The sequence below is a fragment of the Lates calcarifer genome, linkage group LG23 (assembly GCF_001640805.2).
Source record: "Lates calcarifer isolate ASB-BC8 linkage group LG23, TLL_Latcal_v3, whole genome shotgun sequence".
Classification (NCBI taxonomy): domain Eukaryota; kingdom Metazoa; phylum Chordata; class Actinopteri; family Centropomidae; genus Lates; species Lates calcarifer.
The window spans coordinates 218887-232685 of NC_066855.1; the positions used below are offsets into that span (position 1 = coordinate 218887).

General features: G+C 43.6%; 1 long non-coding RNA gene across 1 annotated transcript in view; it reads left to right on the top strand.

The window, feature by feature from the left end:
* Positions 1–11020, top strand: part of LOC127139192 (uncharacterized) — a 59770-nt gene extending 48750 nt beyond the window's left edge. The window contains exons 2-3 of the long non-coding RNA XR_007809193.1: positions 404–514; positions 10218–11020. This is a non-coding gene — a long non-coding RNA (uncharacterized LOC127139192). The remainder of the gene's footprint in view (positions 1–403; positions 515–10217) is intronic.
* The last annotated feature ends 2779 nt before the right edge of the window (positions 11021–13799 follow it).

The window sequence follows — 13799 nt, forward strand, 5'->3', positions numbered from 1 at the left end:
TTTGGAATGTAGCAGAACTAATGTTACCCACCTGTTGACCAGAAACAGAGCAGTGTTCGTAACCATCTTCATGCCATTCAATGCTTGGAGGTATCTCTCCTCTAGGTGTTTGTAGTCTCTCTCTCTCCCAGGAGAGGAGGAGGAAGGGATGGATAGGAGCACTGGACACCCCAACAGGTGGTGAAGAGTTTTCTTTTTCCTCCCCAGACTGTGTTTGGTGTCTGGGTTTTGTTCTTTCAGTTTGAGCTGGAGACCTCTGCTAGTTCAGTTATCCGTCTTTTTGTTTGATTGAGGTTAGTTCCTCAATCAGTTTGGTTAACTTTGGTAAATAAAGTTTTGGGGATTAAGCATTGAATTCTTGTCTGGCATTTTCTTCACACAAACCTTTGTTTTCTTTCTTCAGGGAGGCCGTAACAGTTAGACTGACCATTATGACTACTGGGACATATCCCAGTGGGTGGATCAGGTGGACCAGTCTCTTAACCAGCCCTCTCTGTGAGCCTGTCATCTGGGGGTAAGTCCAGAGCTTAGCTTCTCCTCCAGTCCGACTGTGTAGTTTACATTGTTGGGAAGCCTCACCAGTGTTGATGCTGCTCCTCGCTCTTGTCTGATCATAGCACTTTTGTTCTTCTGTCCTTCTGCTCTTTGGCTGTTACTCTGCCTCTACTCTACCGTCGTCACACTGCCGCCAGTCGATGTTCCCTCCATGCTCTTGCCTTAATGTCAGTGTTGGTTTCCCATCTGCAGTCCCAATCGATCCCATTCAAAGTGATGGAGGGCAGGCTTCTCCTTCTCCTATCTGTTAGCATGTGCCAGATTTACTGTCTCTTGCTGTCCCCTCTTCAGTTCTTCTTTCCCTTGTCTTATGCACGAACACGAATGCCCCCTGTTCCTGATTGGCTGGAATGGTGTTGCGAAGCTCAGTCCAAGTCACTTTGTTTTTTTTCCCAGTAACAGAGCCAGAGCCGTGTAGGAACTCCAGATTTTTCTTATTTTTTCAGTGCTCACACAGACCAGACAGCTTGCAGACCGTGAAGAGATATTCACTGAATTTGACAAAAAGTGTACTGGATTAGAATCGCTTACTCCACCTTCAAAGTTTCATCAACAAACACACTTTCGTAACCTTAAAAGCCTACACATAAAAGAAGGTTGCACACCTTATAATGAAAAAATTCTTTCGAGGAAAAGTGCAATGCCAGACATGACTCTTGCTGTAGCTGCTGATGGAGTTAGTGCTGTGAAGATGGACATTACAAAGTTGTATAAACATATGAATAGACGACTTGTGACATTCATTCCTCGGCTGCTGAAATCTCTGGGTTAATTAGACCCCCCCCCCCCTCCACTGCATCAACTGTTTTGATGCCTGGCATCAGAACACATTTAGAGCCTCCACTCTGTGTGTGAGTTACAGAATGAAAAACATTCCAAAGGCTTGTCATATCAAACACTGAGCTGGACACTGTGCAGGAAAATCCACTGCCTGAAATTGAAAATAGCCAAACAAAGACATCCATAATTTACACATTAGATAGCCTCCCATTTCACGAAGCCCCATTTCCACAATTGAATTATACATTTGCTGCATTATTCAACAAAGCTTTATTTATCCTTTCCTTGGGTTTTTAATCATTGCCAGCTATGACTTTGTTCCAATATTAATGAAACCTGCTCTTTAACAAAGACATAATCATTGGCTGAGGTTATGGGCACGGGCGTCAAACAACACTGAATGAACATTGACACTGTCACAACAGTTCACTGCTGCACGGCTTACCTGTCTGCACGCCTCAGGAGACACACACACACACACACACACACACACACACACACCTGACAGACTTGATTAGCTGTGTGTCAGTCCAGTATTTTTAAGTGTATGTTAAATAATAAATAACACTTCTTTAATGTTGTGCATAATGCTAGTATTACCTTTCATAGGGTTAGTAAATAATCCATTCTGAGCCTCTCATATACATAGAGTCTCCTTTCACATACATATACTGTCACAGTCACATATGTGTATATTCACTGATCAGCCTTAACATGACCACTGGTGGATGAAGTGAATAACATCGATCCTCTCGTTATAACACAACCACAAAAACTGCTCAGAAAGGTCTTGAGGAACATGACAAAGAGCCCAAGGTATGGACCTGGGCTCCAGACTCCCCAGATCCCAGTCTGATTCAGTACCTGTGGGACCTGCCTAATATTGCATAGGTCCCCCTCATACTGGCAAAACAGCTCTGACCTGTTGGGGCTTGGACATGGGATCTCTGAAGATCTCCTGTAGTGTCTGGCACCGGGACATTGGCAGCAGATCCTTTGGGTCCTGTGGGTTGCAGCATGGGGCCTCGATGGATCTGACTTGTTCTGGATCATCCCACAGATGCTGGGTCAGATTGGGATCTGGGGAGTCTGGAGCCCAGGTCCACACCTTGTCACACCAGGTCACCATCAATCCAGGAAACACCTGTAGATATTTTATCATCCCCTGCAAGAGTCACAGCTCCAGAGGCGACATGGAGGTCGCCAGGTGACCAGTGAAGTACTTTCAAGTACTCACTCATATATGAGTGATCAAATCAGATTGGTTGACTTGATTTAATAGAATATCTGAGAACATTTGTCTGCACTGAGGGAACCAGGGAAGATCCCCTCCAATATCCACTCTCTTACACTCTCCAGCTGACACGTGCATGAGGAGTGATTTATGTGTTGAAGAGGTCTGATGCACTGTGATTATTTGCTGCTGTTATGGAAGTGGGTGACCCAGTTCTCTAAATCTGTTTCACATCTAGGTTGAATTTTGCATCGAGACACCGTGAGTTCCACCTACATGACATGTAGATCAGACCTGAATAAGGACAGGATGTGAGAGTGCATGAGTAGAGGCTCTTCATGTTGAGCTGCCATAATGAAGAGTTTTGAAGAGCAAACACCACCATGAGGCTGACACCTGAGTGAAATGACCTGAGACTATGAATTGGTTCATCAGTTCATGTCCACCCTCAGGATGAATTGTAATAACTTTGCTGGTCCCCTGAAGTTAAGACACATATTTCATCTGATAACAAAAATGATCATGAGATACATCAGTATCTGATTGAGCTCAGTGACTGTGATTGATCAGTCACTCTGTGTTTGCTTCAGGGTAATGAACATCACGTTTTTAAAAAGTGGGAAAAGTCTAAACAGATGGTTTAATTACTTCAGATGAGGATGTGAGAGAAGAAATTGTACAAGCAGAGGAGAACATTCAGCACTGCACCACACACCAGGCCAGAATCATTTTTATAGTCAGTAACCGAACACGTCTCATCCAAAACATGATTTTCTATTGATCTGTTCTCATACGCATTTTCAGTTTGCTCATAGAAAAACCTTGAATAGTTGAAAAAGTGAAATTTAAAAAAAAAAAAAGTTTTGAAACATTACCAAAAAAAATAAAAATCCTTCATCCTACAGTTTAATTCCACTGCCACACAGCCCGTTTGTTTTCACTGGCCAACCGTTCTTTTGAAACAGAGTCATTCTCCTGAAGAGGAGCTTGTCCATATATAGTATGGTATACTGAGCTGTAGTTTTCAGGTTGAACGCTGCAGTTTGTACACTGAGGTGTATTTTGTAATGTAGGTCCTCTGTAGGGTTACAACATGACGCAAATGACCAGAAGATGAAAAACATCAACTCCTCCAGCGCTGTGTGCACTTTGATGACAGCCATTTGTAGAAAGCAGTGTTGAGGCCACACTGTGTGGAACTCAATCACTACTCTTTGCTGATGTGGCTTTTTGAAAGCAATACAGAGAGTAAGAAACAGAGGTCATTTTATGGCTGGTACAAAATGCATCAGAGTAGAGACTAAATAAATGTGCTCCCGCCTGAGCAACACAGCTCAAGTCCCTGAATACAAATTGAGAGGGAGGGTGGAGGAGAATGCTGCTCCAGCTCTCCTGATTCCTCCAGGATTGGATGTGCCTTATTTCCAAGTGAAGTGCTCACTGCTGCCGTTCTCTGGCCTTTGGTCCTCCTCTGCTATCTCACTTTCAATTATTAGTTTTCTTCCTCTTTTTCCTCCGTGGGGGTGGAGGGACTGTGAAGAGGGAAGAGGTGACGTGACCCGATTTATATCAAATCAGGCCTAACAGAGGACAACTCATCGTCACATTTCCTTTTGATTAGACTCTGGTGTTGGAGCAACGGAAGAGAAGAGCATCAGGGGGCCGGAGGAGCACGCAGGCCTGATAACAGGCAATCAGAGCGAGCCACAGGTCAGCCTCTATGTGCCTCTGTCGGGGTAATAGTGTTGAGACTGTACCATGCATCCATTTAAGTAGTTGTCTTGGTAATGAGGCTGCACATACACACAGTTTGTACATCACAGCTCTGGCTGGAGACTCCCACAGTGTCTTGCCATGCAGCTCCTCCATTGTTGAGCCCAGACAGCTCACACTAAACCAGCCCCCCCCACTTTCCAATTAAGACACTGCAGGGAAAAAAGATGATGACCTGTCACAGACGCCTTCAAGATCCTGGATATTTACGAAGCGAAATCAAGATCTGAAGGAATTTAGTATTAAAGTGCTAAATCACAAATCCTTTCCTCTGGGGTGTTAATATTCTTCTTAGCCCCCCCCCGCAGAGAGAATGAAAGAACTTCCTAATTGAATGTCTCCTTACGGCCTGATTCTGTGATTATAGTGATGTTTCTGTCACTTCTCACTTACACACTTTGCTGTGTGTTTACATTTTTAGCTCTTACAGGTGTGGAGCCTCAGTTCATGTTGTTACAGGTAAATCAAAGTGAGGGTGAAGATCATATCCTCACTAATCTGCAGATCGTCTTATTTTGAGATGACTGGAGATATTCTGATGCCAGAGCAGTTATCACTTTAATCACCATGAATTAATTATCACAGGCTTTTATATAATTAAACTGTAGAGAGACCTACATGCTTTTATTTCTAAATGAACCTGTTTCATAAATATATGCATCATATTTGAATAAGAACTGTCCCTGTAGCACACACAGGAGGTGAACTTAAAGACAGGTGGACTCAGGAAAGCAGTCTTTATTTAGTGAAGATTGAATTCTTAAAGTCAGCACAGATCAGATAAACAGAACTCAAAGGAAAAGATCCAAAAAACAGTCTGAGGTCAAGAAACAAAGACATATCCCGCCCCTCACCCAGTGTCAGCTGGGATTGGCTCCTGCCCTCTGCAGGACAAGTGGCACAGGTAATAAATGGATGAATTAGCTGTTAGCACTTTTTATGTGCAGCAGACAAAACGCGACCTCTGAGGTGACTGAGTTATGAGGAGCTTCTTTGTCTGTGGATTTCTGAAAGTTTACTTGCAGTGCACATCAGAGATAACAACATCTCACTGAATCTAAAACTACTCGTGTCACGTCTGTGTGTTCAGATCTGAGTTCTGACTCTGAGAGAACCAGGATGTTTGATGCAGACTGAGGGTGTTAAAGTTCATTCTCTGCCTCCATGGTCTGTGTGTCCCAGGCTGAGGCTGAACTACAGTAATAATTCTGTTGGTGTCAGGACACCAGCGTACCGCCGTCACACCGAGTGTCTGCTTCACGTCTCTCCCTCGGGCTCTTCTCTGAATAATGGTTTTCATTTGAGCATATACTGTAAGTAGTTTAGTGTGATCCTGCAGGGTTGAATTAATAACTCACCTTGTCCTCAGTCGTGTGCTCGTCTGCAGAAGACGGCCGGTGGGCTCGGTCTGGATGCATCCAGCAGTTGTTTACTTCCTTCTCAGTTTCCTTGGCAACCAACCCATTAGCACTCATTATCATAACCCCAGTGGTAAAGGGAGGGGAGCTGGAATAGAGACCTCATCATGTTACACACACTTACCAGACAGGAGAATAGAAAATAATGACGTCTAATCTCAGCACACACCTGTCAGAGGGAGGTCATGTGTTACTGTGGAGGGATAATCGCTCTGCTGCTGTAATGGACGTGGCAGGGTGGGATATGGACGATGTGGATCTACATCCTGTTTATTCTGCTGGACGCTTTATGTTGTGACGTCATGTTTTAGTTTCACACATTTTCACAAATAATAATAAGCTGTGTGAACTCTTCATGTGCAGCAGAGATGAAACCCTGACATCTCAGTGACATTACAGACAAACACAGGTTTAACCTTCTGTGTCTCTATCAGTCATATTCCCCGTCTGCACTGAAGTTGTATTTGAGCATATACTCCAGCTCAGTGTGAATTTAAAAGCCCCCTGGAACAGTGTAGACACTAATGAGCTTTTAATATTTAATGACACATATTAGTCCAGATCCAGCTGATAGGAAATGATCAGCAGTGTTTCTGATTACTGCGACCATTAACACAGTAAAGAGTTAGTGAGTGATTTCACACTACTATTTAGAGACTACATAAGTAAACAGAAGTCACACTCACACAGTTAAACTCATTCACACCTGTTAGCTGCCCAGCGCAGCGACACTCTGACCTGCTGGCTGAGATGAAGGACTTAATATGTGCATAATGCTGCTTTTTCACCTGTATTTTTTGATCCCTGCCTTGTTCAGTCCCAGCAGTTTAAAAAGGCTGAACAGGTCCTTTAACTGTGGGAGTGTCCTGCTGATGGCTGATGTAAAGCTAAGAGGAGGCTCTGTGTCTGCTGACGGTGGAAATGTGAATCCCATCAGGTCTTGTGATGGTTTTCACGAGGTCAGAGTGGAAGTGTTTTCAGTCTGCTGTAGCAAAGAGCAGCACAGTTCATCATGTCTCCTACATACAGTATGGAGTTGGTTCCCTCCCTGTGTGCCTGCATCAGTGCCTGTTTCTCCCTGATAACCAGCACTCCAGTTTCCAGCTGTCTGGCATGCCACTTGTGTCCATTAAGTCTTTTTTAATACAATATGCATTCTCTCATTTAAAAGTAATAGATGGAATCAGCAGGGAGCCACCATCTGCTGATAACAAGGAAGAAGTCTGTGATTTAATACAATTTCACTGCAGAGCACTTCCATCTGAAGTCATCTGTTTTCAGTTCTGAAAATAAAGATTAATTACAGCACACTGATTATTCTTCTACTTCTTCTCTGCTGTTTGCAAACAAGTGAATTTAGTTCATGTTTCAATCAGTGAATTCCAACCAGTTGCCTTTATCTGTACAAAGATGATGTACAGATATACAGTAATGGTTAATGGCTTGTGTATACATATAGTAAATGATGGAGGTGTACCCTGTAAACTCGACATTCCTTCCTGTCTCTGAAACCAAAAACCAGGAAATAAGGAGCCATAGGAAGAAAACTCAGGGAAGGTTCCTGTTTCCATAAGAACTGAAGATTAAGCAAAAGAATCTGGTAATGGATTGAGAAACAATGACAGGGGTTTCTGATTGTGTTTGATGATTGGACGCACAGAGGAAACACAGCTGCAGATTTTTTATTTGTTTTATTATTATTATTATTATTGTTACCTTTATTACCTTTTCTGACCTTTTCTTACCTTTCCTTCTTGGGTTCCTGGAAAAGTTCCTGCAGTGGAAACAGAGGAGTACTGTATATGAGAAAGATGAGGTGTGTGCATCATCAACACACAGCTAATGGAGGCAGTGAGGGTACTTTAAAACCATTAGCCCCCCATTAGCACTTCTCTCAATCATAACTCAATCAAAATCAACAGACAGACAGAAAATGTGACAGATATTTTCAGACTCAGTGGAACTTTCTGAGGACACCACTTCATAGACCTTCACTGCAAATAAACATCCCCATCATAAGATCAGAAACAACTTGACTTGAACTCCTGAACTTGTCTCGGAGTCGTTCTGTGTTTGTGTTTTTCAGTGTCAGTGACACTGAGTATTAAAATGTGGGATCTGTTCCAGAGTGTCAGTGTTCCTTGGTTTAGAATGAAGACACACACACACACACACACACACACACACACACACACACACCGTCATGGCAGATGTGTGTGTAAGTGTGTGACAGAGTGACTTTATGCCTAAAGCTGTGAAGCAGTTTCACAAATTAGCAAGAGAGAAAATAAAGAGCTGAGTATGGAACAACTTCACATTATCAACACACACAGCTGATGATACAGATGTTTCTCTTTCAGAATAAAAGCACCTCGCTCCTCTGCTCTCACAACATCATCTGTCTCCCTCAAGACAAAAAATAAACAAAAACAAAAACAAAACTAGAGCCAATCAATGTATTTGCACTCACTGGAGGAATTTAAATTTCCTGTACAAACATACACAGGGATTCAAGCGTGTAGTGAACGTGATGTGAAATTAAATATGCAAAAGAGCAGAATGCATTTATTTTAAGTTGAATTTGATTCATGTATTTTTATTGTGCATATTATTTCCCCTTTCTTTTCTTGCAACAACAGATAAAGGAGTGTAATTTAAAACTAGAATATCTCTCCTATGAATGTAAAGTTGAATTCATGAACAACACACACACACACACACACACACACACACACACACACATTATGGGGTTTTGCATTTTTAAGACCAAATCACAGTGTGAATTAAAATGGACTGTGTACGGTTCAGTCAGAGCTTTGGGCGCTAACAGTCACACTCTGAATGGTTTTAAAATTTAACAACAGAGATAACAGCTCACTGCTGGTGTTTGGACACACACACACACACACACACACAGGAGAAATGACTTGATAGAGTCAATCTAAATTTGATTCAGATGCTGAAAGTGGTTGATTAGTCAGCAGGATTTATGTGGCAGAAAAGAGCTAAGTGCCACCTACATGCAGACCTTGGGAGACTGCATTGATATGCAGCGACTGGTTCGGAACCCAAATTAAAAAAGAATGTATTACACAGGATTTTACACTTGGCCGACCAGGCTGAAGAAAACTCATCACTCCACAGAGGAAGAGATAAGTCCACAGGGAGAGATGGTGGGGGGGGGACACACACAAACACATCCAATGATACGCAGACCTCTTCTTTATTTCAGCATCAGTTTGACCCTGAAATGCTCAATAAATGTTTTACACAACATTCTCCTTTACGTACGTTAGTGGTGTTCTGTTGGTTTCTTCCTCCCTGTTGTTCTCTAAAACGAGTCCAAACATGATGATGACGTACTCTGCTTTATTAGTCAGTCACATGACTCCTACATTCATTTTCCAAGGATGGGCCCCGTCCATTTACAGACTAGTCTAACCGTGGCCGAGTGTCCGATCGATTGACAGACTAGAAGACATCGTTGAAAGTTCGGGTCTTGCTCCCCGTGGTTTTTGAAGGTTAAATATTTTGTGCTGTAGCTGCTATAAATCAATTTCCTCCATGTGCCCTGAATTCTATCTCCCATTAATTAAAAAGGATTAGTGAGAATTAATTGGTGGGCCTTGTAAGCCACCTCATCACATGTAAATTGCTTATTGAGGCAAAGTAATTAAAAGGAAACCCACACCCCAGGAGCTCCATCTGTTGTGTTAAGGACCTCTATGCACTCAGACAACAGGTTAGGGGCGATGCACACTGCTAGATTTCTGATATAATGTGGACTCAATTAAGACGAGGAAATCAGGGACGAAGGCTCAGCCTCACTGTTTTTCTTTAGGGTCGCCTCCCAGCTCCCTGATCTACACAAAGATGCTACAACAGCAGCTTAATTAGCTGAAGAAAATCTTGCCGTCAATCAGCCCTGAGGGACGACAGCTAACACACAAACACACTGTTCTTCCACCAGTCACTGTTCTTACAGAGTACACACCTCATCATGCAGATGTGAATACAGCGCCACATGTCCACATGTTCTGTAGAGCTCCGCTCACATTTCCCCTGCAGCCTCAGACTCACACACTCAGAGTTTTAGTGGCCATAGTGTAACACAGTTTGGCTCGGTGTTTAGCTCGTATTTAACATCCTGCTCATGCTGCTGTTCCAGCTGTGTGTGAACTGACTGGTTTCCCCACCTGCATTAGCTAATGGCATCACTTACCTGATGCATGATGTGTGCTGCATGACTCAGTGATCTAAGTGTGCTGGTGTTTGGTTAGAGTTAGGGTTAGGTTTGTTTCTCTTGTAACTGGTCAAAGGGTTTCTGTGCAGATTATCTGTGAATAGACCGGGTCCACAGATGACGGCTCTTAGCCACTGGTCTAAACTCTGAACTTAACATTCCAGCAACTGTTACAGTCAGGAGGGAGCTGTCATTAATTAAAGTGTCTTCACAGAGAACCAGTGAAAGTGGGGCCGCTGGATGAATCAACCTCAGCCTGGTCAGCAGGTTAGTCCTGACATCTGCCACCGGCTCAGTGTGGATAATCACTGATCCCTGCTCTGCCTCTCTCAGCCCTCCAGCTTTGTTAGGCTGCACCAAAGAAAAACACACGACAGGCTCTCATGGGATGAGCACATCAGCAGGTGTGACGGATCCTTCACCGATGAAAAAAATTAGATTAATGATTGTTCAAATCAAAAGTAATTAAGAGAAGGTCGTGTATTTCTGTGGTCTTCATTAGAACTGCAGTGATGCCCCCCCCCCCCCGGTACCAACAGAGCTCATCATGGGGCCGCTCCCTCTCCCAGGGCCCAGGGGTAATTAGTTACAATGGCTGCAGGCAGCTTTTAGGAACTGCACACTGCATTTCCCACAGGCTTCTGTGTGTCCTATATGTGCCATGATGCAGGAGTGGACACACAGCAGAACTCCAGACTGAGACTGGGTCAGATGCTTCCCTTTGTACACCTGTAGTTTTCTGTCCTGTAACCTAACCCTGCTGCTCTCAGATCAGTGTCCTCTTGAGGGCAGCGTATATTAGACAGTATGGTGAATACTGTTGGTGTCTACCTGATGAATGTACTGTTGTCTTCACCCATGGCTGCATCACATATTTAATTAAGTGAAAAGAATAAATACAAGCCAAACTGCTGCATACAGTGATTGTTGGTACAGTGTTAATTGTCTGGGTTCACCACCCTCTCACACTGACGCTGTCCACTGATCAGAATATTGATCATAGCTGCTTTAACATCACTGTTGTCATTATATTTACCTGAGGCTCCAAAGCAGTGGCACAGGAATGAATGTGATTTCAGCAGTGTGAACTGCTTTTATAGAGCATGGAGCATGTTGTGCATTAACAACAAAACCTTGGTCGTTTTGTTTGTTGGATGTTTGTGCGTGGGCAGGAAAAGACTCAAACAATCACCACCAACAAGACCAACAGAGTGCTGTGCCTTTCTGCTCTATCTCGCCTCTGCAACAAGGACCTACAGCCCACACAGCATATTGTTCATGTATAAGTCAGCGGCAGCGGTGACAATTATGGCGACGGCTGCAGATGTCCTTGGCTGGGGGTTCTGTTTGATCTGCCGTCCTGTCAGGAGGAAACTTCTTTCTCTTCAATTGCTTTGTGAAAAATGAGTCAATTACCACGTTTCTTTGAGAGGATTCCCATTTTAGGTGAGTGGACGGTCATTTATCATCAGAGGTTTTGAGGCACAAGCCTGCTGACCCTGCAAGAAATCAAAAACCTAACCGATTTAAAGTTTTGGTCCTTTCCTTTAAAGCGTTAGTGTGTCCATGAGAGTGTGTGAGATGCATAGCTCCCAGGTAACGTATGGTCTGAAGGCAATCTGCCATGAACTATGTGCCCTTTCTCTATCAGCATATGAATATGTCCTGATGACTTACCTGTTTCATCAGTCAGACTGCAGCTGCAGTGAAAGCTCCTGTCCTCCAGCACATCCTCTGTTCTGTTTCTGTTCACTGATCCCTCCTCAAGCAGGCATCATATTCTGAGATCTAATGTTGGAGTGGCCTGGTCACTGGAGACAATGCATTATGTGTCTTTGTCATCTGTGTATATGAGGGTGACACAGAGTGGATTTTCACTCCCACAGAAATAATCCTGTCCTGTTCCGACTCAGCATCTTCAGCCACACATTAAAATAGGGTTCATTCATTCATTCATTCAAAACCTGACTATTATGATTGATGGTTATTCCCGTCTCATCACAGTCACATTACCACAATAATGACCAGAAAATATGGTGATAAAGTCCATATGTCTAGTCTCATGTGATGTCCAGATACGTGCACAGCTCAGTCTGTGGATAAAGGATGGGTTCTGTGATGCAGGTCAGAGTGTCTCTGAGGATGCAGCACTGATCCTTCACAGAACTGAGTCTGGATCTTAGTCCTGCACCAAGTGGCTGGTCTTGTTTTGGGCCGGTCGGCTGGTTCTCACCTCCATTCTGCTGTTTTTATTTGTCCTAACACATCGTCTGTCCTCACACTGTCACTCACTCGCTCTCACTCTCGTGGTGTAACGGTGTATTGTCATTGGCTGAGGGAGAAGACAGGAGCTGGTGTCCCTGATGAGAACACAGCAGAATCTCTCTCGTATAGAAATGAGCTCTGAATCGAGATAGTGGATAATTGGATTAATGTGCAGCCCTACTCGCTCTCTTGGGGTTGTCTGGCTTCACTGAGCAGAACAGTTGTTATCCAGGGTCAGTGTTTACAGCACCTGTCCAGCTACACGTGTTCACATGAAGCAGAACAAACGACACTGTCAAAAGCATGAATGAAGAGTTCAATATGAATGTAGATGAAACAAAGATAATTCAGTTACAGTGAGAGCAGGAAGTGATGCTCACCAGCTGCTTTAAACAATATGTCACATAACTAGAACAGAGCAAGAACCTGATCAAATATTAAAGTAAGGAAGTCTTTTCTGTCTGTGTTGAAGAGTGTTAGTCACAGGAAGTGTTTCTGCTGCTGAAGCAGAGGGTGGAGAGAGGAGGAGGAGGAGGAGGAGGAGGAGGAGCTCACCCTGTCTGATGAGCTCCATCAGACTGAAATGTTGCTGAAGATGTTTGATTATCTTTCTAATAACCGATGACAGAGAGTTCTCATCATAATGTCTCCTCGTGTTATTCTGAGCTGGAGAGCGTGGAGGAGAGACAGTGCAGTGTGACTGTGTTACACACACTTAAATGATGAATGCACAGTAAGTAACAGGTCAGTGTGATGATCAGTGTGATGATCAGTGTGAGCAGCTGTCAGTCAGCAGCAGTGATCTCTCTGTTACTGTTCCTGTATTCCATGAAGCTCCAGGTTGTGTTTAGGTGTGTGTTGATGCTGTGTGTGTCTTTGCTCTGAGGTATGAACAGTTAGCCTCATGGCCAACAGCAATGTGACACCACAACACCAGAATATTCCATCACTCAGGGTGAGAGAACATGTTTAATGTTTAATGTTGAGCTAAATGTTCCTGCAGCAGCATGTGTCTGTTAAACCTCCTCAGCTGCTCTGAGATCAGTGTAAACCTGTGTTCTTTACATACACGTGGCAACTTCTGATAAAATAAACAGTTTCTTGATGACAGATAATTATTCATCCTCGGTGACGTTTAGCAGAGTGGTTGCCAGGCAACACAGAGACGTAGTGGAAAGCATATTTAAAGACTGAGGTGATTATTAACATTTATCTGGATAGGGACATTAATTGTGCAGCTGTTGAGGTAGTGCTGAGTTGTGTCAGCTCTCCTCTGACTCAGGAGCTTCACTCGGGAAAGGTGCAGGTTTTAATCGAACAGGAACAGGAACGGTTCTCCAGCATCCAGCGGTTCACTGCCTCGTTCCTGACGTGATCTCACATCGTTAAAGCACCGCACATCGATTGTGTGCATTTGCTGAAGGAGTGAATGATGCAGTTTTTGATCCATGGAATCTGTAACATGATACGTTAATGTGCTCTTCACTTGGATAATGTCTGTACTGTGTACAGTATGGTCTCCATTAGCAGA